The following is a 24808-nucleotide window of genomic DNA, read 5'->3' on the forward strand; positions in this document are numbered from 1 at the left end:
AGCTTTATGCTGAAAATGGTTACTTAGTTAAGAAACAACAGTATATTAAAATGCACAGAGAAAAATGGATGTTTACAGCCATACATCAAATATTTTAGAATGACAGAGATGCTTGCCCTATTTCTTCTTAGAATTTCCTAGGAGAGTAGGCTCACCATAATGCCATGGACTGGATACTTTAGTTTTCCCCTAAGGCTGGGCACAGCACATCATCCTGGTCAGTGATACTAATTTGTTGTCCTTGTCCTTGGAATATGTGCTGATAATCTCCAGCAGCCCCAACCCTCCCCCCACAAAGCTTTGCTCAGACATCACCTTCTGCAGGAGCATGACCAAAAAGGCATAGCACCTCCTTAAGGTGGTCTTCCCTGGACACTTAGACCTCCAATGGCCTCTATTTCTTGGATACTGGAAGATCTTAGTTTTGGAAGAAAATTATCAATATTGGTCAAAATACAAATTTGTTAATAGTTATTATCATAATTTAACATCACACAGCGTGTGACACATAGAACTCTCACATCTGATTCCTCTCTATTATCCTCACTTACTACTTTTTTGACTATATCATTTAGCCTTTTAAAGTCCTTGAAAGTAAGGACCAAATTTTCAACTGCATAATATTCAACAAAACACTGAGGTTAGACACGGTGAATATTTCATGAATGGATGAATGCATTAGTCAGAAAATATACATTTAAGAGCTAGAGAGATGATGGTTTAGCAGTTAAAAGCACTTAATTACTTTAGCAAGGAACTAAAACCTAAGTTTAGTTCCCAGCACCCACATCAGGGAGCTCTGAAAGCCAATACCTCTATTTCCAGGGTATGTACTGTCCTACTTCTGAACTCCTAGGGCACTTGCGCTCCTACATGTGTAGGACTACATTCACACAGACACGTACACACACGATTAAAAATTAAAAAAAAAAACATGTATTTGAAGTAGAAGAGCATTATTCTTTGGTTCACATAGTTATTTACCCATACCAGTACACACAATGACACATATTGCTCCAAGTGTTAGGGATGATGTTGTCAACGAAACAGTAAAAATCTCTATCCATGCACAATGCAAACTATAGAAAAGAAGACTCAGAAATGTAATAAAAGAATAAAATCCTCATGGGAGAGTGATAAGCCCTGAGAAGGACAGTAAACTTGTGAATCCAGGTGGTGGGATAATAGGGTAGGAAGGAGGAAGGCGGGCAATTAAAAAAAGTCATCAAGGAGAAAGCTGAGGCATGGAACAATCACAGGGGGAAGCATTAAGGAAGTGCCTTGGCAAGTGAGTGCAACTGAAGAGATGAGAAAGGCAAGCCAGGAAGAGATGAGGAAGTTATTACCAAGAGAGGAATGTCAGCAAACAGGGCAATGTGGACAAAGGTAAATGATCTGACAGAGGAAGAGAAGAAAATGAGGACAATTCTGCAAGAGTTGCGGAACTTTTCTTAGGCTGCCCTAGTCTATTGTCAGAAACCAGGATATTCAAAGCACAAAGAAATCCTGAAGACCCTGCAAAGAGGGGGAAATCACTGCAAGCAGGCAGTGCTTAGGCTACTAATTTGCAGCTGCCTCCCTTCAAAGTCTCCATCCTCACAGCTCCACTGAGCTTGGGTGTCTTCTGTTTCTCCCTTTTTAAAAAAAAAAAAATACTTTTACTTTCTGTATATGAATGTTTTGCCTGCATGTATGTCTGTGTACAATGTGAGTACCTGATGACCAGAGTCCAGAAGAGATTATCAGATTTCCTGGGACTGGATTTATAGGCTGTAGACTATTATGAACCACAATGTAGGTGCTGGAAATAAGAAACTGAGTCCTCTGGGAGAGGAGTCATTGGCCTTGACTGCTACCCTATCTCTCTAACACCTTTTTGTCTCTTACAAGAATTTTCTTGGTAGATTGGGGTCAATTATTCATCTTAATGAATACCCTAATTATAAATGGATCACACTTAAGGTTCACAATGGCTTTGAACCCAGGGGAATACTATTTGCTCCACTGCAGAGAGCAATAAGTAACGAGAGAATTAAGGATATTGTTGCAATGTCAGTCATCCATCAGAGGGATTATGGGCTTGAATTGGGAGCATACTCAGGTGAGATGGTCCTCCTTTAGATCTATTTTTAAATAGACCTAGTAAGATTTATTGAAACATTGAATTAGTGAGTTCTTTTGGTTGACTGCTGTGTGGCAACCTAGCAATTGTTACTATCTACTGATTTGGCTATAGGCAGATGATTTGAGCAAAGGTGATAGTTTACATTTGTTGTATAAAGGCAGAGGAAGTAGAGGTCCTACTCCAATTTTATAATATACTGCTTCTTCTTCTTACCAGTGTCTATGGTTGCCTATTAGAGCAAAAGTGGTACAAATGTCATGGGAGTACCAACCATTTTCTGCTTGCATCAAAGACCCGTTTCATGAGGTCCTGACCTGGTATTGCTAATGGGGCCAAAATCCTATATCCGACAAAGGGCTGATCTCCAAAATATACAAAGACCTCAAGAAACTAGTCAACAAAACACCAAATAACCCTATTAAAAATGGGGTACAGAACTGAAGAAAGAATTCTCAATAGAGGAAATCAAAAAGGCTGAAGACACTTAAGAAAGTGCTCCACATCCTTAGCTATCAGGGAAATGCAAATCAAAACAACTTTGAGATACCATCTTACTCCTGCCAGAATGGCTAAAATTAGAAACACCAATGACAACTCATTCTGGAGAGGATATGGAGAAAGGGGAACACTCCTCCACTGCTGGTGGAAGTGCAAACTCATACAGCCATTTTGGAGATCAGTATAGTGGTTCCTCGGGAAATTGGGAATTAGTTTACCACAGGACTCGGCAATTCCCCTCTTAGGCATATACCCAAATGATCCACATCCATGCAACAAAGACATCTGTTCAACTATGATCAAAGCAGCACTATTTGTAATAGCAAGAACCTGGAAGCAACCTAGATACCCCTCAATTGAAGAATGGTTAATGAAGATGTGGCACATTTACACAATGGAATACTACTCTGCAGAAAAAAATAATGGTATCTTGAAATTCGCAGGCAAGTGGATGGCACTTGAAGAAACCATCCTGAATGAGGTAACACAGTCACAAAAAGAGGAACATAGTATGTACTCACTCATATATGGATTTTAGACCTAGATCAAAGGATCACCAGCCTATAATTCACACCACCAGAGGAACTAGGATACAAGGTGTATTCTAAGAGATTCATATAAAGTTCCTCACAGAACCGGGAAGGGACAAGTCCCCCAGAGCACAGGGGAAGTGGAGGGGGGCAGTGAATGGAGAGAGAAATAGGAGAAAACGAGGGGGAGGAAAGGAAATCATATGCGACCAGGAAGATTGATCCCCGTTAGGAATAGAAGACAGGAAAGAGAGGAGAGAGAGAGAGAGAGAGAGAGAGAGAGAGAGAGAGAGAGAGAGAGAGAGAGAGAGAACATAAAAGAGGGAGCCAATATTGGTTTGAAATAAAATTGAACACAAAGGTCTAGAGAACTACAAGACTGCTGCCAACTAACAATTTGAGCTTCCATGGAAAGGCTACCATAAATGCCCTTCCCGGAGAGTGAGATCAACAACTAACTTATCCATGGAGCCCTCAACTAATGCCTGTTGGGAACAGGAGCAAACACCCATACATAAACACTGAGTTGAACTAGAACCCAGATGCAGATGGAGAGGACAAGACCAGGTGGCAGAAACACATAGAGATAGCTTACCTGAACAAGGAGGAGCTAATGGGCCACCAGACTGATAGCTGGGAAGACAGCATGGGACTGACTCAGGCCCCCCTGAATATGGGTTTCAGCCAGAAGGACTTAGCAGTCTAAGGGACCTCAGACAGTGAAGCCAGGATGTATCCCTGGAGCACAAAAGGACCTTGCTAACACATCCCCCATGGAGGAATAACTGCCTTAACCTAGAGACAGACAGGATAGAAGCCCTACTTCACATGACCTGTCAGATCTACATGACCCCAACTGGATGGCATTCCCCTACATATGGAATTGGGGTGGGGGGATGGGAGGGGAGGGTGGTTAGGGTGCATGTGAAAGGGCAGAAAGGGTAAAAGGGAGGGAGGGAAGGAGAAAAGGAGGGAGAGAGGGAGGGAGGGAGGGAGGGAGGGAGGGAGGGAGGGAGGGAGGGAAGGAGGGAGAGGGAACTGGGATCAACATGTAAAATAATAAATTAAAAAAAATGCTCTGACTCCAAAATTTAAGTTCAAGGACAAGTTACTGGGGAAAAGGATTTCTATTTTTGTTTCCACAGAAAATGAAAAGCTGTGGATTCCTTCCAGACTAATGAGGTTTGATCAAGCTAGACCACCTGAAACAGAGTACAAGGTGATCCTACATTCAAAACAGCTGGACAAAGCAGCCTTACAGACTACAGCCAGGATTTCTGCATCTTCTTAGAATCCCCCATGACAGTGCCCCTTACCAGCAAGAATTAGTTTGGAAAGAACGACACCCAAATTCCCACATATTGTCTATAAATGTTTGTTTTCATTTAAATGGACTTGGTTATATAAAATAAATAAATAAATAAATAAATAAATAAATAAATAAATAAAAAGAACTTGTGGCTATATATGTCATAGGCCCTAGGATAAAAACAAATATGATTATTCAGTTACATGGACACAATATTTAAAACAATCCTAATGGTTCATTACTATATCCATAGATCAGCACATCTCTCAACTCTCTTCTGAGATGTTGTTGCTTGCAGTAGCTGGCAATTAACATAGAGACTCTAAATTGGTCAATATGTAGAGAATAAGAATCTGCAGAGGACTCAACCCTAAATGGCTTAAATGTCTTTGCAGGTGAGGGGCAGAAGATTATGAGAATCAGAGGTAGTAAATAACTTCAAGCAAGTGGTGTTTTTTTAAACACAACTCAGTAGTTGCATATATGAAGTCACACCAATTGTGACAGCATATACATGACATGCACAAGCTCAAGCCAGACAAAATTCCCACAGAAGCCATGGAGGTAAACATTAAATATCATCACCACCTGAGGATTATTGGCATTCAAAAGCTACTGGGAAACAGAAGTCAGATTTTTCTTAATGGCATGCCAACTGTACTCTAGACAGGTCCCACTCCCAAAAATAATTTGGAAACACTAGACTCAGTGAATTAAAAAGAAAATTGGAAGTAGGAAAAAGGGGGGGTGGAAGAGGTAAAGGAGGTGGAGAAAGGCAAGGACTCAAAGTTGGGTGTGTAGGGAGGTGAGGATGGAGAGGGTGGATCTGAGACAGAGATGGGGATGAATATGATCAAAATACACTGAAATTCTAAAGAATTCCTAAAATTTTATCTTTTGAAAAAAATGTCCATGACAATATATTTTCTGTTGTAATTCAAACAGAGCAAAATTCAAGGACAAGAAAGTGTTCTGATGCTAGAAATGCATTTGAATAACAAGAACAGATAAAAGTGCTGGATTTCTCACACAGATTCTAACAGCAAAACAACAATTTCAAATTCGCAGCATCTATTTGAGTGAAAATATTTCTCTGTAGAGAATAAAATTGATCTCACCTCTCTAAGTGGAAAACAAAGGCCTGAATCTTAAACAGCCTTAGGTGTTAAGCTCAGCTGGAAAAAAAAATAACTAGGTGCAAAATGTGCTTGTGACTGCTTTGGTAACAGTTTGAGAAGAAATCCTTATTTACTTCCCAAGTTAGAAGCTCCAGGAGCTATAAGTTGCAGGGAGAATGAAGGAAATTAAAGACTATAAATTATCCCCATTATGATGTTAGATTCACAAGCACATTTTCTTGATAGTCAATGTACAACCAAAAGAAAGAATGCACTAGAAATGGCACCTTCCTTGACCTTTCCTGTCCATTCAAGGTAGGTTTTGTTATGTATTGACTAAGAACTGGCCCTTCCTTTTTATAGGGTTGGTATTCACTTCCTCTCATTAGTCTCATACTTCTTCCTTGTAGGATGAACCCGGCCTTTCAGTTAAACCTTCAAAGGGTCCCTATAGACATGGATGGCATTGTCATTGATGCTCTTGTGCCTGGCCATAGTCTCCGTTTAGGTTCTGGTTTAAATATTACTTCCTATATGTGTTACTCGGTGATCCACCATATGTCTGTCCTTCCTTTGTTTCTAGCACTGCCATGTTTAAAATCCAGTCATTTTTGCCTGAAACGATAAAGAGCCCTTCTAACTGGTCTTCTTCCTTGTGTTTTCAAACTCTGAAATCTATTCTTTATATAGGAATCAAACTCTTACTTTCCAAGTACATGGTAAATCATAGTATTCCTTACACAAACTCTTCCTGTGGCTTTCCATCTCATACTGAAACTTGAGGTTCATTCTACACCCAACACCCCACCTTCACCTACAACAGAAGCCATTCCCCCCGCTTGACTCTCCAGTGCCTATGCTGCCTACCTACCTCCTTGGTCTGCAGTAATTTTTTCTAGTTTCACATTCTTTCACCTGCACATCTTAGCTCACATCTCAGATCCTCACAAATGCTCTCCCACAAGCCTAGATCATGCCTAGAACATACCATGCTTCTTTGTCTTTCAAGCACCACCATATTATGTGCTTTGTCATAACACATATCAAACTGAAATACACACTTGAGTGGTTGGCCACTTCAATTGTGTACAGATAAAGGACCATAACTGAATCAGCAGTAATTATCTCCCAGTGTCTGGGAGATCAGCCTAGAAAGAGTAATTAAATCTTCCTTTAATGAATAAAATAACACTCATTTTCCCTCCTACAACTTCGATATGCATTTTACCCAGCCTTTCTAGTTATCTTTCTATTTACTCCCCTCTAACTAGACATGTTGTAGAACACTGTGTCACACCTTAGGATCAGCGAGGATCTTGTCATTTGTGAGTGATTCATCACGAGTGTGACTCAGAACAGGCTTATGGACCAACTGCTGTGTGTAAACACCAGCAATTTGCACAGGGAGGACCCGTGCTTAAAATAGGAAAGAAACATTTTTTTTGTTGTTGTTTCATCTCTTTTAAAAAATAAGATGTCAGAAATTGGTGCCAGGGTTATGTTTAATTATATAATTAAAACTATATTATATATTATATATTAAATATATAATTATATATTAAAGCTATACAAATACCTTTGAAGTTATGTGATGCCTTCACCTTGTGTGTATGAGGAGGTATCAAGGTCTGAGCAGGGAATGAAACACAAAGCCAGTGGGTGGCTGCTAAGAACCAAGACATGCAGCTTCCTGCTTGCCGCTAGGGCATTTGTTCCTTGGCCTTGAACACATTAGGATCACTGTGCAGTGCCATTGTTTTAGGAAGATCTTAGAAGAGGTTGCTGGTCAAGGGTGATAGAACTGAGGACAATCATTCAATTCAATAGAGAATCTCCAGGCTCCATCCTTGTTCTTCCTTTTTTGTTTCTGTTTTTCTTTGGGACTTGCAAATGGAAAAAGGCATTTAAGTCAACATTCCTCCTCCTCCATTTTGTATAACTGATGGAGTTCTGATGGCCTTGACTCAACTAAGCTGTTTACTGTTACTGACTTTGCCAAACATTCAAACTGAAAGTAGAATGAATCTGGTGTCCTGAGGATACATTCACATAGTGAGACATGTGCAGGATGGTCTGACAATCTACTAAGCTGGTTTATGTAATTAGTACTCTCCTTAGTTCAGAGAGGTTAAATTGGCAAAGAGCCTAAATGATCACATATCTCTCAATATGGTTTACAATTGTATAGATCCAATTGCCACTAAAGGAAGGAATTCTGTAGATTTATAAACCAGAGACTACTTCTGGATATGAAAGCCCTTCTTCAGGTCAAAGATTCAAGTGATTTGTTTGTTTGTTTTAAATTTTTTTCCTTAAATTGTTTATATTCGATATAACATAATCATATGTAGTATATAAAATATATATACATATGTATATGATATATATATTCTCTCATTGTATGGAGAGATGTTGTGATTTTTATTTTGAGTTAAGGTCACATGTATTCCAGCTGGCCTTAAATTTGCTGTGTAATTGAGGATAAAGTTGAACTTTGGATCATTCTGCATCACCTCCTAGAAGATAGAGTACAGCTGTGCCTGCACCAACAATCCAGGTTTACACAGTGCTAAGGTCTAAGTCCAGGACTTTGTGCATGTAGACAAACACACCACTGAGTCACATATACTCCCAGTCCTAAAATACATATTTAAATGGATGTAAATAAACACTTCCAAAGGGCTGGCAGAACAATTTATGGTGTGGAAAGTGTCCTATTTTCTGAGCCTTTTCTCTCACAGCAGAGTCAATACTTCTCAGAGATAATGGTAATGATGCTATCACATTCGTACAGATAACACACTATGGATTTTTAGAAACCAAAAAGACACAGCCAAAGATCATTTCTAAACAGGGTGTCTTTTGCTTGGTCTAATTTTCCAAGTGATAATAAAAAAGTCTATAATGGCAATAAGATCTTATGAACACCAAATATGTGTGTGTGTGTGTGTGTGTATACCAGAATTAATTAGTTAAATAATCAAGATTTACTTTACAAAATAGCAAAACTGATGGTCATGAGTGAGCAAAATAAATTTGCATTGAAATAAATGTTATGTAAGTGACATAGAACTGGCTTAGCAAATACACTATCTTAAGTCTTTTTCTTTTTTTTTTAACTGTTCATTACACTGAATTCATTATGCTAACTTAATGGGAATATTTTTGTTAAATGCAAACCTATGTAAAATAAATGCTAAATGAGACTTATTATAAATAATAAATTGAATCTGGAAATACTATAGGCAGTGGTAGAACATTTGCCAAACATGCACAAGGTCTTGGATTTGATTCCTAGTACCCTAAGGCATAATAATCTTTTTTCCAATAACAATTTAATACTAGGAGAAATACCTTATATACACTACTTGATTTAAGTCTCACTACAAATATGCCTACAGAGGAGGTAGGAAAACTAAGGGAATTTTAATAGCATGCCCAAAGTAAAGCATTTAGTAAGAGCTTGCAAGTTAGAGTTTTATTCTTGAGAATATACAGAAAGATAAAAGCCAATGAGGAACACAAAAAACAGAAAAGAAACAGAAACACCTAGGTACATAAGTGGAAACTATAGCTCACATGGTTCATTCCTGGGAAGTTGGGGTAGGGGATCCAGATTATCTGGTGCAGTTTTGGCTTCTGCTCTGTTCCCAGTACTTTCACAGTTTTCCTAGCTGCTGGAAGGCCAAGAGAAACTTCTAGATTGCCTATTCTTTGAGTCAGTTCCCTATCCTGCCATTGTTTTCTTTTAAGGCTAAAAAACAAACAAATATAGGTCATTGAATCCTCTGAGCTGGAACTGACCTGAATTCCCTTTCCCTACGAACTATCTTTCATAGCAACAGAAGTCACCATGTAAGCTTCCAAAAGAAGGAACAACCAACATTCTGACCTAGCATTGACACCTATGAATTACATCAACAACTAGCAGAGCAGGATAAGCCTAAGGGTGCAGTAGTGGCATGTATACCTTGCTGGTAACTATTATCTCTGTAATTGAACTTGAGAACCAATCAGCAAGAGGAAACCATGACGGGTACTGGCAACCTAATTAACTACTCTATGCTAGTGAAATCATGGCTCCTGGAGAAGAATCTGCAACTACTATTACTAAACCAGCATAACCCCTATCAACAACTTATAAACATTTGTTCTATACTTGTCTTAGATAGGGTTTTTATTGCTGCAACAAAACACTATGACCATAAAGCAAGTTGTAGAGGAAAGGGTTTATTTGGCTTATACTTTCATATTGCTGTTCACCACTGAAGGAAGTCAGGATAGGAACTCAAACAGGTCAGGATCTTGTAGGCAGGAGCTGATGCAGAGGCCATAGAGGGATGCTGCTTACTAGCTTTCTGAATTTGCTTTCTTATAGCACCCAGAACCACCAGCACAGAGATAGCACCACCCACCATGGGCTGGGTACTCCCCAATGATCACTAATTGAGAAATGCCTTACAGCTGGATCTCATGGACAAATTTCCTCCCCTCCCTCTCTGTCAAGTTGACTCACAAACCCAGCCAGTACAATACCCATGGATAAATGTCGTCTTCATCCCTTCATCAAGGGTAAATATTTCTCTTTGCAAAAGATGGAGACCACTACAGAAAACCACAACTAATCAAAATACATTACTGTGGAGCTCAGTTCCAATGGATATATCAACAAAACTATCCCATACCTAAGATTTGGAACATTTTAGAGGAGGAGGCAGAGAATCAGAGAATCTCATGTTAAAGCTTCACTAAGGTGATTGCCAAATGTAAGCTGAACAAGGATGACACCAAAGTAAATTCCAAAGTTGAAGCCCACTGTGCCTCAGCCCTACACAAAGAACTACAAGCAACCGAGGAAAGCTGGGAGCAGGAGAGGTTTTATTCTCCAGGGAAGAGGATGTCAATTGGTTGTCCAGTGCCAAACAGTCAACCCTGAAAACATACATACAAGTAACATTATAAAGACTGAACAGTTATATTTAGGAATATGGTGATACATATTATATATAATACATGTATGTATATATGCATATATAATATATGGATGTGTATACATATTCACACACACATACATATATACATGCAATATATCAAGGAGGCCGTGAATTTGAAAGAGAGCAAGAGGATATACCAGAGGGTTTAGAGAGAGGAAATGGAATGAAGAAAGGTTGGAATTATGTTATAATCTCAAGAGAAAAACCCTTTCTTCCTGATCATTTCCTTGGACTTTCATTCCTCATTTCCCACTCACTACATGATCACATGGCTACACACATTCTTCTTTGATTTAATTTCCTTGACATGACTTAGCTTTAGCAAAATGGATACTTCCTTACTTTATGGCCAGGACCTCAATTTTGCCTGCATAATAAAAAAGCACCCTGTGGACTATTAACATGTAGACAAGCCTTTCCCCCAAGCACAGCAATTAAGTTTTAATCTCTTGGGGGTGGACCTCCCCCATTTACTCTTCTAGAGGTGCCTAGAGGAGTAGATCCCAGTGAGCTGCTGCAGTTCAGGTTTGAGCCCCAAAGTCTGACAGAATAAACCTAGGCTTCTGTCCAGTCTCTTGTCTCCCACTGCTTCAATTTACACATGAAGTAAGCACAAGAAAGTCCCCCCAGTATGTTGTGAAGTGACAAATTGAAGCTCTGTAAGCAATGGAACATCTATGGCTGAAACAACCTTGTCCTTTCTACTAACTTCACAAATTGGATTTAAGAACATGAGTCATTGAGGACCCCTCAACCAGTGCAAACCATTGCTTTGCAGCCTCAGAAAAGAAGTAATTAGATTCATACCAATTTTGGGAACCATGTCCCTAGCTCATATGCCCTAGCATTTTCTCTGCATCATTTCCTCGGCTGCTTCCTCACAGCCTAATAAAGGTGGGTGCAGTGCCCTGTTATTCTTCTCCTGTGCCTTCCTTCCTTTCATGCTTGTCTAGCACCTAGGTAGGTTTAAGCATGGTAATCATAACATATTCTGAGAGAAATGCTGTCCATGTACGGATATCTGGTCTCACAATACTTGTCTTATTTAACCTTATCTCTGGGGTCTATGGTTATTTTCCTGTATTCTAAGGACTCTTGAACTCATCAGACCTCAAACTAAACTCTATTTTTTGATGTTCTCTGTAGTCTTGAGACTCTCAATTCTCTAATTACTTTCCCAGACCATTTTGCATGTCCAAGTATCGAATTGGCTGTAATGAGTTCCTGCTAAGAGTGACATGGTCACCACAAAGTCCGTGAGTCTAAACAAACTGACCACTTCATTCATTCCTCATTCCACATTCTCAGTTACTAGTACTACCTGACAATCTGGTAATCCAAACTAGGACTCTGTCCTTCATTTTCTTTCCCTTAATCATTGCATGTTTTCCTCTTTTATCTTTCTCTCCTACCTCTCTCTTCAGACAATTGTTATTATGTCCAAAGCAATTGGACAGAGCATACACTCATGTGCAGACAGACAGACAGACAGACACACACACACACACATGCACACACCCTGTCTGACTGCCTAGAGGTTTTGTCTCTATTGTGCTCCTACTCATTCATGATCTCCTCCTCCACTCTTAACTGTCACCACCCTATGAAAGGTGCTCAGGTCTCCAAAAGGTTGATGCTGCTTGCAGTACCTCTCAACTTTTCTTGTGACCCGTGCCTTTGCCCCTTTTGTTTGACTATCTCCTATCCATCACTTTTGACTCATTTCTGTCACATCTTCTTCCAGGGCACTGTGTCTGTCCTCTCCTCATTCCCAGGGTCTTTCTTGCTTTCAGAATATACTGTGCAGTTCTCTATTACCATGTTTACCACACTGTATCATAATTAACCCTCACCTCATTGTATAATGTGAGTCCCTTAAATTCACTGAGCATGTTCATGTCCTCAGTAGCTAGACAGAGCCTGGCACTCAATGAGACATTATTGAATTATAAACGAATTCCTCCACTGTACCCAGCATGCCTTGCCTCTGCTGTACTTATTACTTCCCATTGTATTTGCTGTGTCCTCCCTCTGTCTCTTCAATTAGGCTATTAAATCCAGAGAGCTGTCAAAGAGTATGTTTTATGTGTTTTTGGTTTTTGCACTGTTAACCTTGTGCCCTGCCTTCGAACAGATGCTCTGCCAGTGACAGCTAAAAGAAAGGAGGAAAAGAACAAGGAAGGAAGGCCAAGGTCCCATTTAATCATCCAGTTCAATTTAAACAATTTAAACATTAAAAACTCAAGTAAAGTCAGTGTGTTATCCTTCAGTTCCAACTCAAACAAATGAAACAATGACAGGGTCCTGAAGTTAAAAAAGAAAGTTCTACTGTCACATAATAGAACTTAAATAGGGTGGGCCAGGCAGTAGTGGCACACACCTTTAATCACAGTGTTAGGTAGGCAGTGACAGGAAGATCTCTGTGAGTTCAAGGCCAACCTCGTTTACAGATTGACTTCCAGGACAGCCAGGTTACATAGAGAAATGGGGGGGGGGGGCAGGGAAAGATAGGATGTAGGTTTATGTAACCATGCCAGAGCTGGGTCACTATAAGATTCTGGAAGGGATCTTCATTTCATTAACTAAAAATTGAAAGAAACAGTTCCTTTAAGTATGAGAATGGACACTTGCTAGACTGGCCTGTAGAAGAAAGGCTGACCTCCCTTGAGTAAATGTAACCTGAGACATTTGCCTTTTTAACTCAGACATGGTGACATGGAAAGAATAACCCTCTTTAGACAAAAACCTAAAAAAATAAATGATCTGAGACACAGCTAGCACTGTGAAAGATTCACAGTACTTCTGCACAGCATTGTGAATATTTAGAAAACCATTGTATTTTTCTCTGTATCATTACTTTTTACACACAAATAAATAAGTAATAATCTTAACTGTCTTTGACACAATTTCTTCATGGTGCCCTGGCTGTCCTGGAATTTGCTCTGTAGACCAGGCTAGCCTACAGAGAGCCTGCCTGCCTCTGCCTCTCTGGTGCTGGGATTAAAGGCGTGGGCCACCACTGCCCAGCAAGGTTCTGTTTTTGTTTGTTTGTTTTTTTATGTAACATGTTCCTTTTAGAAATAAAGCAAGCTTTCTAGTTCTTTGCCATCATTTGGAGGTGGGGAATCAGTGACTTGGTGGCCTTCTCTATAGGCTCTGATGGTGTGTCTCAGTAGGAGGGTGACTCATAATCTGACCTGGCAACTGGCAGCACCTATGCCAAGGAGTCAGGGTATGAGAGAGCCAAAACCCCTCTGGCTGGACACTCCAGCAAGTCTTAGCAGCTGTAAGGGAAAACAAGAACTCAAGCTGAGAGGAACTCATGAGCTCTGTTTGAAACAGGATGCTTTGAGTGAATGTTGGTTGCTGTATCTGAAAACCTGAGCTCTACCCACTTATGTCAGCATCACTTAGGAAGATTGTTAAAAACAACTTTTTGTGGCAGGAGGGGATGGTTCAGTCCCTAAAGTGCCTGCCTTGCAGCTAAGAAGTGCTAATTTGTGTTTGACCCTCATAACTCACATTAGAAAATAGCTTGATGGTATACACTAGTAATTCCAGCCCTGGAGAGAAAGAGACAAGATTCCTGGGGCCATCCAGGCAACCCGTCTAGGCTAATTGATGAGTTCCAGGCAGTGAGAGACCCTTTCTCAAAAGAGATAAATACTGTTACTGAGGATGACATCCAAGGCTCTCCTCTAATCTCCAGGTTCAGGTGCACACATGTTCATGCCAATGTGCATCTGCACACACATATTTTGACCACTGAGCTGCCTCTCCAGCCCCAGGTGCATACACATATTTTAAATATTGTTTCCCTTTTATGTGTATGTGTATGTGTGTATGTGTATGTCTGTGCATCACACATATACTGTGACTGTGGAGGCCAGAAGTAGGTGTCCGACTTCCTGATACTGAAATTGCAGATGGTTACAAACTCCTACGTAGGTGCGTAGGTGCTAGGATTGAACCCAGGTCCTCTGGATGGCACCCTGTGCTTTAACTGAACCACCTTTCCAGCTGTTTCACACACATACACACAGATACACATGCACACCTACACACAAAGGAAGAAAGGAAGCAATGAAGGAAGGAAGGAAAAAGAAACATATGCTTGTGTTTTACTCCAGAGCTGCAGTCTCAGAGACTCTAGTCTATAACTCTGCCTTTCTCCAGCTTCCCATAGTCCGAGGTCTTCTATTTTAAGCCCTATGTAAAATACCTGCAATTACTGCTTTTTCCTACTCACCCAAAGATCATATTCTTTTAGAGAGGGCCTAAGTCTACTGAAACTTAAGCAGTGCATTTAGAAACCTTTGTGTTTTGTTAATAAGATGTTACCTGTGACATTCACTACAGTGAACCCCCAAGTGTTCAGAAATAAGGATTGCCAGGAAAATACAGCTTACTGAATCCAGTCATCCATCCTTTAGAGTTTCCTTAGAAGACTCTAGAAGACAACCCCTCTGTGTTTATATTTTTTTAATGACATAATCCTCCTCAGGAAATATGTTAATCCTTAGGAGGACTCAGATGATTCTATGGATACAAAACAATATTATAATTTTAAATGGGATTAGAACAGTCTCAGAGAAAGCTTCAGTAAAAACAATGCAAAATACTTAAACTGGAAATTCTGATTTCACAGTCTAATAACTAGCATTGTCTCTAAACGCCAAGCATATTTTGTAACGTCTCAAATATAGAGGAGGCAAAGTTTGAGATGCAGAAAGAGAGACCAATTGAAACCATAGGAACTCAACAGTCTGGCACATGGAAATGTGAATTAAGAGTCAGATCTAATCAGTGATGTAAACAATGAACTTTAAGTCCTTGCCTACACAAGACTACAGGACCAAAAGGAGGTTATCTTCTGCTGAATTTCCCTACCCTAGTTATAAAGCACATTTTTCAGGACAGGCAGCTCCCTAGTCTTCCCAAAGTAGACCATGGCCTGATACCTTCTCTAAAATTGCCCCCAAGCTATATACAAGCTGACACCGATGCAAACTTCACAGGACTGCCAAGCATACTTTTAAAGAGATAGACCTATCACTGTTGTCCTGGGACACAGCCAACATCTACAGAGGAATGTGAATGTTACACAACCGGAAAGTCTTTGGTCTTGATATTCGAGCTGGCAGCCTTCTCCCTGTGGTTTGGTTTCTGGGATTTGCTGTGTTCTCTGTCACCCTCTAGCAACACAGAAAATGTGGGAGCCAGACTGCTTTACACCCACCATTCAGCTGTCTCCAGGACACCTGTTCATCAGATTCCTTGCTTTATACTCAAAAGATGCAAGTAAATTTAGTAGCAGAAGCAATATATATATATATATATATATATATATATATATATATATGTACATCTGTTGTATGAACAGCACATAAATTCTTACTAGAAACACGAACTATTCAAGTGACCTTACACTTAATATTTATATCACGGATCCCACCTTCCTTTTTTTTTTTTTAAAAAAAAATATGGCTTAAGTAATTATATGTACATATACTTTTGGACTTTTATCAAGTCAGAGGATGAAATTATGGCCAGACACTTTAGCAAAGAGATAAACCTCATTTACGATCGTAACCACAACAGTATTCACCACCATTAAGGCTTATGTAAGTCATCTGGCAAACAATGCTCCAAGAGGTACCCATCTTCTTCTAGTTATAATTAATTTACCTTCACAAGCAATCCCCTTGAATGTATTTTCTTCTAATCGTTTGTCAAAAAAAAAAAAAAAAAAAAAAAAAAAAAGTCTACCTTGGGTTCTTGGGTTCTCTTTTTCTCTCAAGCTTTGCACATTAAAGTGCTCACTCTCCGATGAAAATCTGTACTCCCTTTGATACTGGGACACACTATCCTTTGCAGCAGGAGCCTTCAGGCTAGCACCAACCCCTCAAGACTGATTTTGCCAGAAGAATGTCAGAATTCTCCGAGCGAGCTTGTTTTCACAAGTAGTTCAACTCTAGAATAAGTCTTCAAAATCTGCACTTGAAGTTTTAATCTGCTGTCACCTTCTGCCTGTAGGTTCAAAAACCAAGCCATGAAGCCAAGAGAGAGGCCACTTTTCATCTACACCAGCACTTGCACAGCTCTGTCAAGCAACATATTGCATACCATTGAAAATGTTCTTAGGGTCTCATTCTGGGAACTCCATAGCTTACAGGCTACTTTGTATGCGTATACATGTAAATCTAGTATGTGCTTAGCAGTATCCATATCATACTTATTTTTGTGTCACCAAAGAGGGGGAAATATAGATAACTCTTTACCACCATCAACATGAAGAAACACTAAGGAAAAGAGCTGTTAGGCTTCAGGACAGGGTGGGGAGTGAAGAGGAGGGGGCAAGAGGGAAGTAGGTAAAGCTTCTTGGCTTTTTATGTGTTGTTTAAATTTGGAATTATGCACTCGGAATTTTTTTATGTTCCCATAGGATGATATTACACCCTTTAGTAAGTGTTTGTCTTATGTTTAAAAGTAATTCTGGCACCACATGGTTCTTAGGTCTATGTGCCAAGGTCCTTTATGCCATATCCACGACCTCCAAAATAAACTGCTACTTCTAAAATAGACCACAGTTAGATGATTGCTATCACCCAAAAGGCTGAGTAGAATTTATTAAAACAAAGACCAACTATTAATCTTCTCTTCTTTTTCTAACATTTTCTTGGCCCCATTTCTTTCCCCCATTGATAAAACTGAAGCAAAGAAAAGAGAATTTCTTCCTCCATTTCACCATTCGTATCACCAGTCAATAAGAAAAAAGTCATTATTATTTAGTGAGCATTTACATAGAAGACTTGTAGCCCAGTTTCATAGTTGAGGGAGACCTTGGTTCAGGATAATTAAGTGACTTGCCCTGATTGCCCATCCAGCATGCAAGCCTAATACTGCCTGACTACAAAGGTCTCATTCTCACAGAGCCACTTTAGCTACTCTGGAGGCCTGACCCCACTTGAGAGAGTGTGATGCACTGACATGAGATGTTCAACCATCAAGCTGTGTGACTCAGGCAAGTGTCATGTGGATGAAAAACTGGTGAGAAGTTCCTCATTTCCTCTCCTGTTCTAACATCCACATGAATTGTGCCATGTTGCTGCCTGTAATGAAAAGTGTGCATTAGAAAAATGAACTAACTGCAAAATGTTTATCCAATGGAGAGATGGAAAAAACGCCAAGTCAGTTTCTTCCCAACCCTGAGGTTCTAGAATTTTTCCTATTTAGACATCAGAGTTTGGAGCTGTTTTATTTTCCTGAGACTAGATGATAAAGAGCCTAGCGGGGGTCACCTGTTAGAGGACAAATCTTATTGTCACTACTTTGTGACGAGTCACTTGAGTAATTGCAACTTTCTAGGAGCAGCTGTGGGATGCATTAGCTTTTATAATCATCTCCATCAATAAAACAGAAAAATAAAAGTGGTTAAATAGGGCATTAGCAATTTAAAGCATTTTACTAAGAGGTGTGTTATAAAAATGAAAAGTCAAATTTTAGAATAATAAAATATATTTCCAATACATTTATTTTATATTTTACAAACATTTCATATCTATAATGTGGAGAGAATGCTTAGATATCTGTGTGGGAAAATTATTTTTATAAATATTGCTTAAAAGAAGACATAAACATGACAGATGTGCTCACATAAATAAGGTCGGCAGTAGTGTTTATCAGAGGAATGAAAATGGAAGACACAGTGTGCTCACTAGAAGGTCTGAATTCAGAAGCATTGGTTATATTAAGGAACTAGAGACCTTGATGGTGTCTGTTAGGGGAAGTAAGACACAGTGAGAAGTATAGAAAACCCGCAGAATTAGCATCACATAACACGACCTTTATCCCGTGGCTTCATCATTGTGTTTGAGGGCATTCACCAAGAGAAATACTAACATGTCTATACAAAGAATTGAGAAAAAAAGAGATTATAGCAACTTTTTTTTTTTTACACATACAGCAATAGGATAATTGACAACAAAGGTTGTTTATTTACGTGGTAGAGTACTGTTTGGAAGTTAAGAGAAACAAAGCAAAACTTGTGCTGTAGATATGTGCAAGGATTTAAGCTAAGCAGACCCCCCAAAAATTTCATCGAATGAAAGTTGCCAAATACAAAAAAGACCAAGTTTGTATTCCATAATACATATGTATATAGAATTCTAGAAGGGGCAAATTATATTACAGTGACCAATAGCATAACAGTGGCAGACTAAGGACAGTGTTAACTGCAAAGTAATTTTATAGAAAATTGATACTATTTGGTCTTGACTGGAGCTGTGGTTACACTCAGATATGCATTCTTCAGCATTCACTGGGCTTATTTTATATGATCTATCCCACAGCAAAATTACCTTGCCAAAACATTCTCATTCAGATCAAGCTCTGTTTCAGAGCTTCTGAAAGGCACCTACTGAATGAAAATCCTTATGAATGAAAGAGGACTTGAAGTACATGATGTAGTATTTGCAATGCCTGGGGTGTGGTAGGTGATCAATAAACATTAGCTGCATCTTTTCCTTTCCAGTTCTTAACGCGTAAAGTATCAACAGTCCCTTTAAAGGCAGATGCGTATAAAATAAATATCAAGAAATCACTGCTAAAGAACAAGTTTGAGTCTGTAGTTAATCATCTAAGTACCATCAAAGGAGTCTGGCACAGTGTGTATGCTACTTTGTTTCTTCTCTTGTGACTTATTGGTATTTTCTACCAAAATCTGATATCGCTTTTTTACTGTATGATTTGGTATTTGGAATGCTAAATTTAAGAACATGTTTTCACTTTTCATCTTTGTCACAGATTTACAGAAAGCATAAACTGTAGCCAATACCTCTTTTGTAAAGGTATGGTATATGTATAGTCAAGTTCAATGAGACCTAAACGTATTGATAATTTTAATTATATTCAAAAATCTTTCCTATTCAATATTAGTCAAACAATCTAGATATAGTCGTATTGATTTAAAATAACAAGTTCGCTTTTCTAAAAAGATCAACAATGAATCTTCTTCTTAGTATGTTCATATGTCTAGAGCCATTCACTTATTCACTTATTGAGTCTGTAAGACTAGAGGGACCCACCTCTGGCTAAGGGCATCTGCCTAAGGATTAAGCATCTTTAAGCACTGTTAAGAATGTTAATTTAATGCTTCTTGTTGTTAGCACTCCTCCAGGAAGGGAACAAAATTGTCTGCTGTGTTCTTTTAAATGCTTGATTGACATCTGACAGGTATTTACCTGTGTCTGTCTGCCTTGAATGGTGAGCTGTCAAAGAAATAGCCCACTTTGGTGACTTGCTATGCTGTCCTCAGGGCATCCCGGGTGCTATGAAGACATCACAAAGCCATCAAGGAAACTGTGCTCCAACTGCAAGGAACACAGTAAGGGCAAATGCTATTGAAGCCACAGACTTTTGCTTCAGGAGGCTTGCTCCAATCAAAACTACTGCAGCCTGTGTCAACACTGGAAAACATCACTTAAGTCATGATCTCTATGTGACCTTACTGGCAGATGCTTCAAGTGACCTTGCTTATAGTTACTCTGGAGCTTTTCATAGTCCTTAACAATATCAGGGAGCAAGAAAACCAAGATCTTCCATAGTTTGAGATAAATAGAAAGGAGGTTGCACCCATGTGAAACTTGTGTTTTTTTTTTTTAATGAAGGGCATGTGGTTAGCTGAAAGCTATATATACTCAAAGCTGTGATTTGTGAAATTACAGTCCACACAAATGCGTGGAACACCTTCTGGCAAAATAAATGAGCAAAGCGCAGGGCTTCCAATTGCAGTGGCAGTGGCAATGAGTAATCTGCTGAAGAATGAGCAGGGTCAACACCAACTGAAGACCCCAGCACCCAAAGTTCAGCATTGCAACACCAAAAGGTTGCTAAGAATTTCAGAGCCACAAGAAAATGTAAGTTCCCCCGAATCCAAAGCTCCAACATATAGCCCTAGGAGATGGCTGAAGAGTCAGAGAGAATAACTGAGGGCAGAACCTTAAACTGGGCAGAAAGTAGCAGCATTGGGAGATGAGAGATGGTAGAGAAGAGAGACCCTGCGCAGAGCCAAGAGTGGGAGCTGCTGCTACAAATACCGAACACACCGGTTAGCAGCTGAGTTCATGTAAGAACTATGAAGGATAGAATCTAGGGTTCCATCCCCGGCACTTAGAAGCTGTGCTCTAGTCACTAAGTGCTGGCACCCTAGTTACCAAGTGCTGGAACACCTGAGCATTTACAGAAAGTAGCCTCTGGCATTGAAAATATACGTGTGATAAGCCTCTAATTTTTACATCTTAGTCCTTAAAGCTTCTGGGTTTGGATGCCCATGGTGAGAGCCTCTGGGGCTGTCAACACTAAAGGATCTGTTGCTTGCTTGTCTATGATCTCTAACCAGATAGAGCTAATGAAGCCCAACCACCCATTTGTATCACCCCAAAAAACATGTATTGACCATCTATCTTTGCCAGATACTGGGTTGATTTGTGAAAAATACAGATTATTATGTGCTTACATTCTAGAAAAGATCTCAAAATTGGAAAAAAAATAGCCATAGATATTCATAGCACATGGATAAACAAGAGGTATGTTGAAAGATCCCAAGATAACGTACCAAAAGAGTAAAAAAATGTAATTATGATCATTCTTCTCACTACTGTTATAAACTTCTCAAATTTAATATCATTTGAACATCTGAACATAGATATCCCATAACTGGTACTACCAATAAAAGTTGAGCTATTTAGTCAACAAAGTTGTTACTATTTTCTCAGGTAAGGGTAGAAACACAGTTTCTCTGACTGTATACTTAGGTATCGCTAGCTTCAGTAAAGTCAGCAAATCAATTCAAGACAAGTTCCTTATTAATAAGACAGGTATGATTTCTTCTTACATTATGTTTAATTCTTTTCTTAGTAGACAACTGTTTTGTAAACTGAAGTTAACAAAAGTATTCTAAATGGTGTGTAAGTCTCATTGAGTCACTTTTTATTTTGAATCAAGTATTTCTTGTCTACTTATTTTCCATTGTAGTAAGTTATCTGCTTAGGATGAATACGCTTCTGAGCCCATTTTTAGATGGACATAATGGAATAAATCCATATATTAACTGAGTCTAAACTTGGAATGTCATTTAAAAGAAATCTCTCTCTGTGTGTGTCTGTGTTTGTGTGTGTGTTATCTGCGTGTGGAGTATGCACTCCTGTGCATACTTGCAGCAGACCTGAGGGGGATATTAGATGTCCTACTCTGTCACTCTCTACCCTGTTCCTAGGAGAAAGGGTAGTTCACTGAACCTGGAGTTAATCCTATATCCAACAAGCCCCCGAAACTCTCCTGCCCCAGAAATCCCCCTTCACCATTTCTCAAGTCCCCACTCAGCACTTGGGTTATAAGCATTGAACAGCCATGCCATACCACACATACATGTGTGGTAGAAATCTGAACTCAGGTCTACATGCTTGTGATGCAAGTAGTCTTACCCAATAAGCAATCCCTTGAGAATAAATCTTATCTAATCTAGTATGGCAGTTCATGATTTAAGAAAGTATTTAGAACTGTCAAAGTTTCCCAGGAAACAACCAGCTCAGCACCTGCTTCCTAAAAAAGGGGGCCAAGTAAAGAGGTGACATCAGGTATGTGTGTACTTTGGCAAGTTAGGACATCTTTATAAGGAAGAGTCCATCAAAATGTGAAGATAATACAAATGAAATATAGAAGAAAGACTGGCGATTGGTTCTTTCATCTTAGAATAGAGGATTGAGAACAAATTTTTAGCTAGAAGTGAGTTTCACAGCCTCAGTGGTTACTAGGTTCTTTAAAACCCCAGAATGGCAAAGCCAGGAAGAACCACATAATTAATGAGAGCTTTTGATGCATCTATAGAAATAATCAGATTTAATCTACTTTCCAATAACATCAGACATGTAACAGGCAGTTGGCTAGCATACAAACTTAGTTGTTCATCCACACCTCAAATCATGAAGCAAGAGACAAGCAGAAATAATGTTCAATGAGATAGGCAGACAAAGACCACTCAAGATTGTTTGAGGGAATGACTTACACCATCTCATTATTTATTATTATGTGCTACTTTTAATGTTTACAAGTGTTAGCATAAATTAATTTCTTCAGTGGCTTCTAAACATCTTCTGCTATCTTTTAACAAATTAGTTAAAGGGAATCTTTTACATTCATTCATCTTATATTTATCTTAGAGTTTTGAGTTTTATTTTAGAAATTGCATTTCATCATAATTATATGCTAGCATAATAGCAGTTTGGGAGTCACAAAACATGGTTTTTCTTTCCAGTTCTGGATGTTATAATATGGGACTCTAACTGTTGGTAAGGTTTTCAAAACTCCCTTGGAAACGCCAATTGAAATATTTTAAAACTGAAAAGTCAGATTATATTACCATAGGCAGAATGTTATTGAAACTTTCATAACCCAAGAGCAGCTAGAAGAATACCAGAGTACACAGCCTTTCCATGCAGGGTTGTGATCAGCTTAACTCCTAAAGTGATTACTCTGCCAAAGGCAATTGCTGTTTAATCGAGCCATTTGTACTTCAGATAGATGACTTCTGGCATCCACATAGAAAGATACAAGGTTCGTGTCTTTTTCTAGCATTTCCTTCTTGCTAAATCATACCATAGCGTCATTAGTTATCCAGAAGCATATTCAACACTCAGATGAGATGTGACAAAGTGCCACAGAGCTACAATAAAAAAATAATAAAATGACAAGTCCTAAATAAGTAAATGTTTCAAAAATGACCATTGCAATGATCTTGGGGTCATAAAAAGTTCTTTATTGTAAGTTTATTTTGGACAATTTATATAAGAAGTAAAGGGCAAGACAATAATGGAAGTAACATAGGTACAAGCACAAATTTAAGCTATGATGCCAGACACCCTGAGACTCTTTCAATAATAGATTTGACTAGTGTTTATGTTATTGGAAGATTTTCTTTATTAAGAAAATAAGGGTAAGGAGTATTGGGAGCTGTCTTTGTGGGGCTGCAGTTAGAGTCAGCTGGACACCCCACAGTTCGTACCTGAGATGGGGAGTGTAGATAAAAGGAAAGCTAGCTAAAGGGTGAGAGATGAGACAGACACATAAGATAGTTGTGGGGAGAGCCATTCAATCCATACTGAATTTGTCGGGGCCATAAAGATTAGCTCCACTCCAGTTTGACTAAACATCAGAGAGTTCAAAAATGTCTATAGTTTGGTGGCTACAGGATGTTTTGGCCTTGATAGTGGATGTCTCTGTCTAATAACAACAGACCATGGCTCAGGTGTCTTTACTTTTGACCCTGAAGGCTAGATGGCAGGTATGGCTACCAAATACTTGGAGGATTAAGGGAAGTAAGTTTCTTTGCCCCTTATACATGATAATAGAAGTCTTCTGCCATTGCCCCCACTTTTGGTTGGGTACTTAAGATTATTAAAGAATAAATTCAGGGTATTCAGCATTCAGCATGTGTTCAGTATGGACTAAATAGCCAGCCCTTCTGACAATATTCCTGTGTCTCTGTCTCATCTCTTAAGCTCCATTAGCTAGCCCTTCTTTGGTTCACACTCCCCCTCTTAGGTACAAACTGTGGGTTTCCCGGCTGGCTCCAATTGCAGATGTGCAAAGACAGCTTCCCACAAGAAAAATTACTTTTTAGTGTTTTATAGCACAGTAGCACAAGTGTAATATATAACAATTCACACACATATGCACACACACAAACACTTTAGCACTTCTAGGGATGGAATCTAGGTTCTCACACATCTTAGGTAAAGGCTTTACCACTAATCTATAATAAACGGTTGCTGTGCATCTTATAAAAAGAAGACAGAAATGCTAATTACCTGATTTCTCACTGGTTGTAGGACCAGGCTGGCTGGAAAATGCTTGTAACAAAATGGTGCCTACAACATGGGTACTAAGAACTTACACTTAAAACTTGACAAAAGCTTGAAATGGGATTTTAGAAACAAAAGAACAGACACAAACAAGGCTTTTTGGTAGCAATGTTTTTCTCTGGTGGGCTCTGTTTTGCTAGAGGCATGCAGAGATGCATGTTGTTTCTTGACTAGGCATAAGTGGGCAAAAAACCACACGGCTCTTTTAAGAAGCCCTACTAACAACTGAATGGTGTGTACAAGAGCTGGCAGTGGCAGTGACCACATCTCCAAGCCAGCAGCATGCTGCTTGATGGCAACATAGACCAAGGTGGT

General features: G+C 39.2%; 1 protein-coding gene across 2 annotated transcripts in view; it reads right to left on the minus strand.

Annotated features, from left to right (window-relative positions):
- Positions 1-24808, minus strand: part of Rab27b (RAB27B, member RAS oncogene family) — a 142596-nt gene that overhangs the window by 106298 nt on the left and 11490 nt on the right. The window contains exon 2 of one of the 2 annotated variants that reach the window (XM_051201011.1): positions 14916-15113. The exons of the other annotated variant lie outside the window; for it this stretch is intronic. The gene's annotated coding sequence lies outside the window, so the exon portion shown is untranslated. The remainder of the gene's footprint in view (positions 1-14915; positions 15114-24808) is intronic. 2 annotated transcript variants of the gene reach the window in all.

The sequence above is a fragment of the Phodopus roborovskii genome, unplaced genomic scaffold, assembly GCF_943737965.1.
Source record: "Phodopus roborovskii unplaced genomic scaffold, PHOROB, whole genome shotgun sequence".
In the NCBI taxonomy this organism is placed as follows: Eukaryota; Metazoa; Chordata; class Mammalia; order Rodentia; family Cricetidae; genus Phodopus; species Phodopus roborovskii.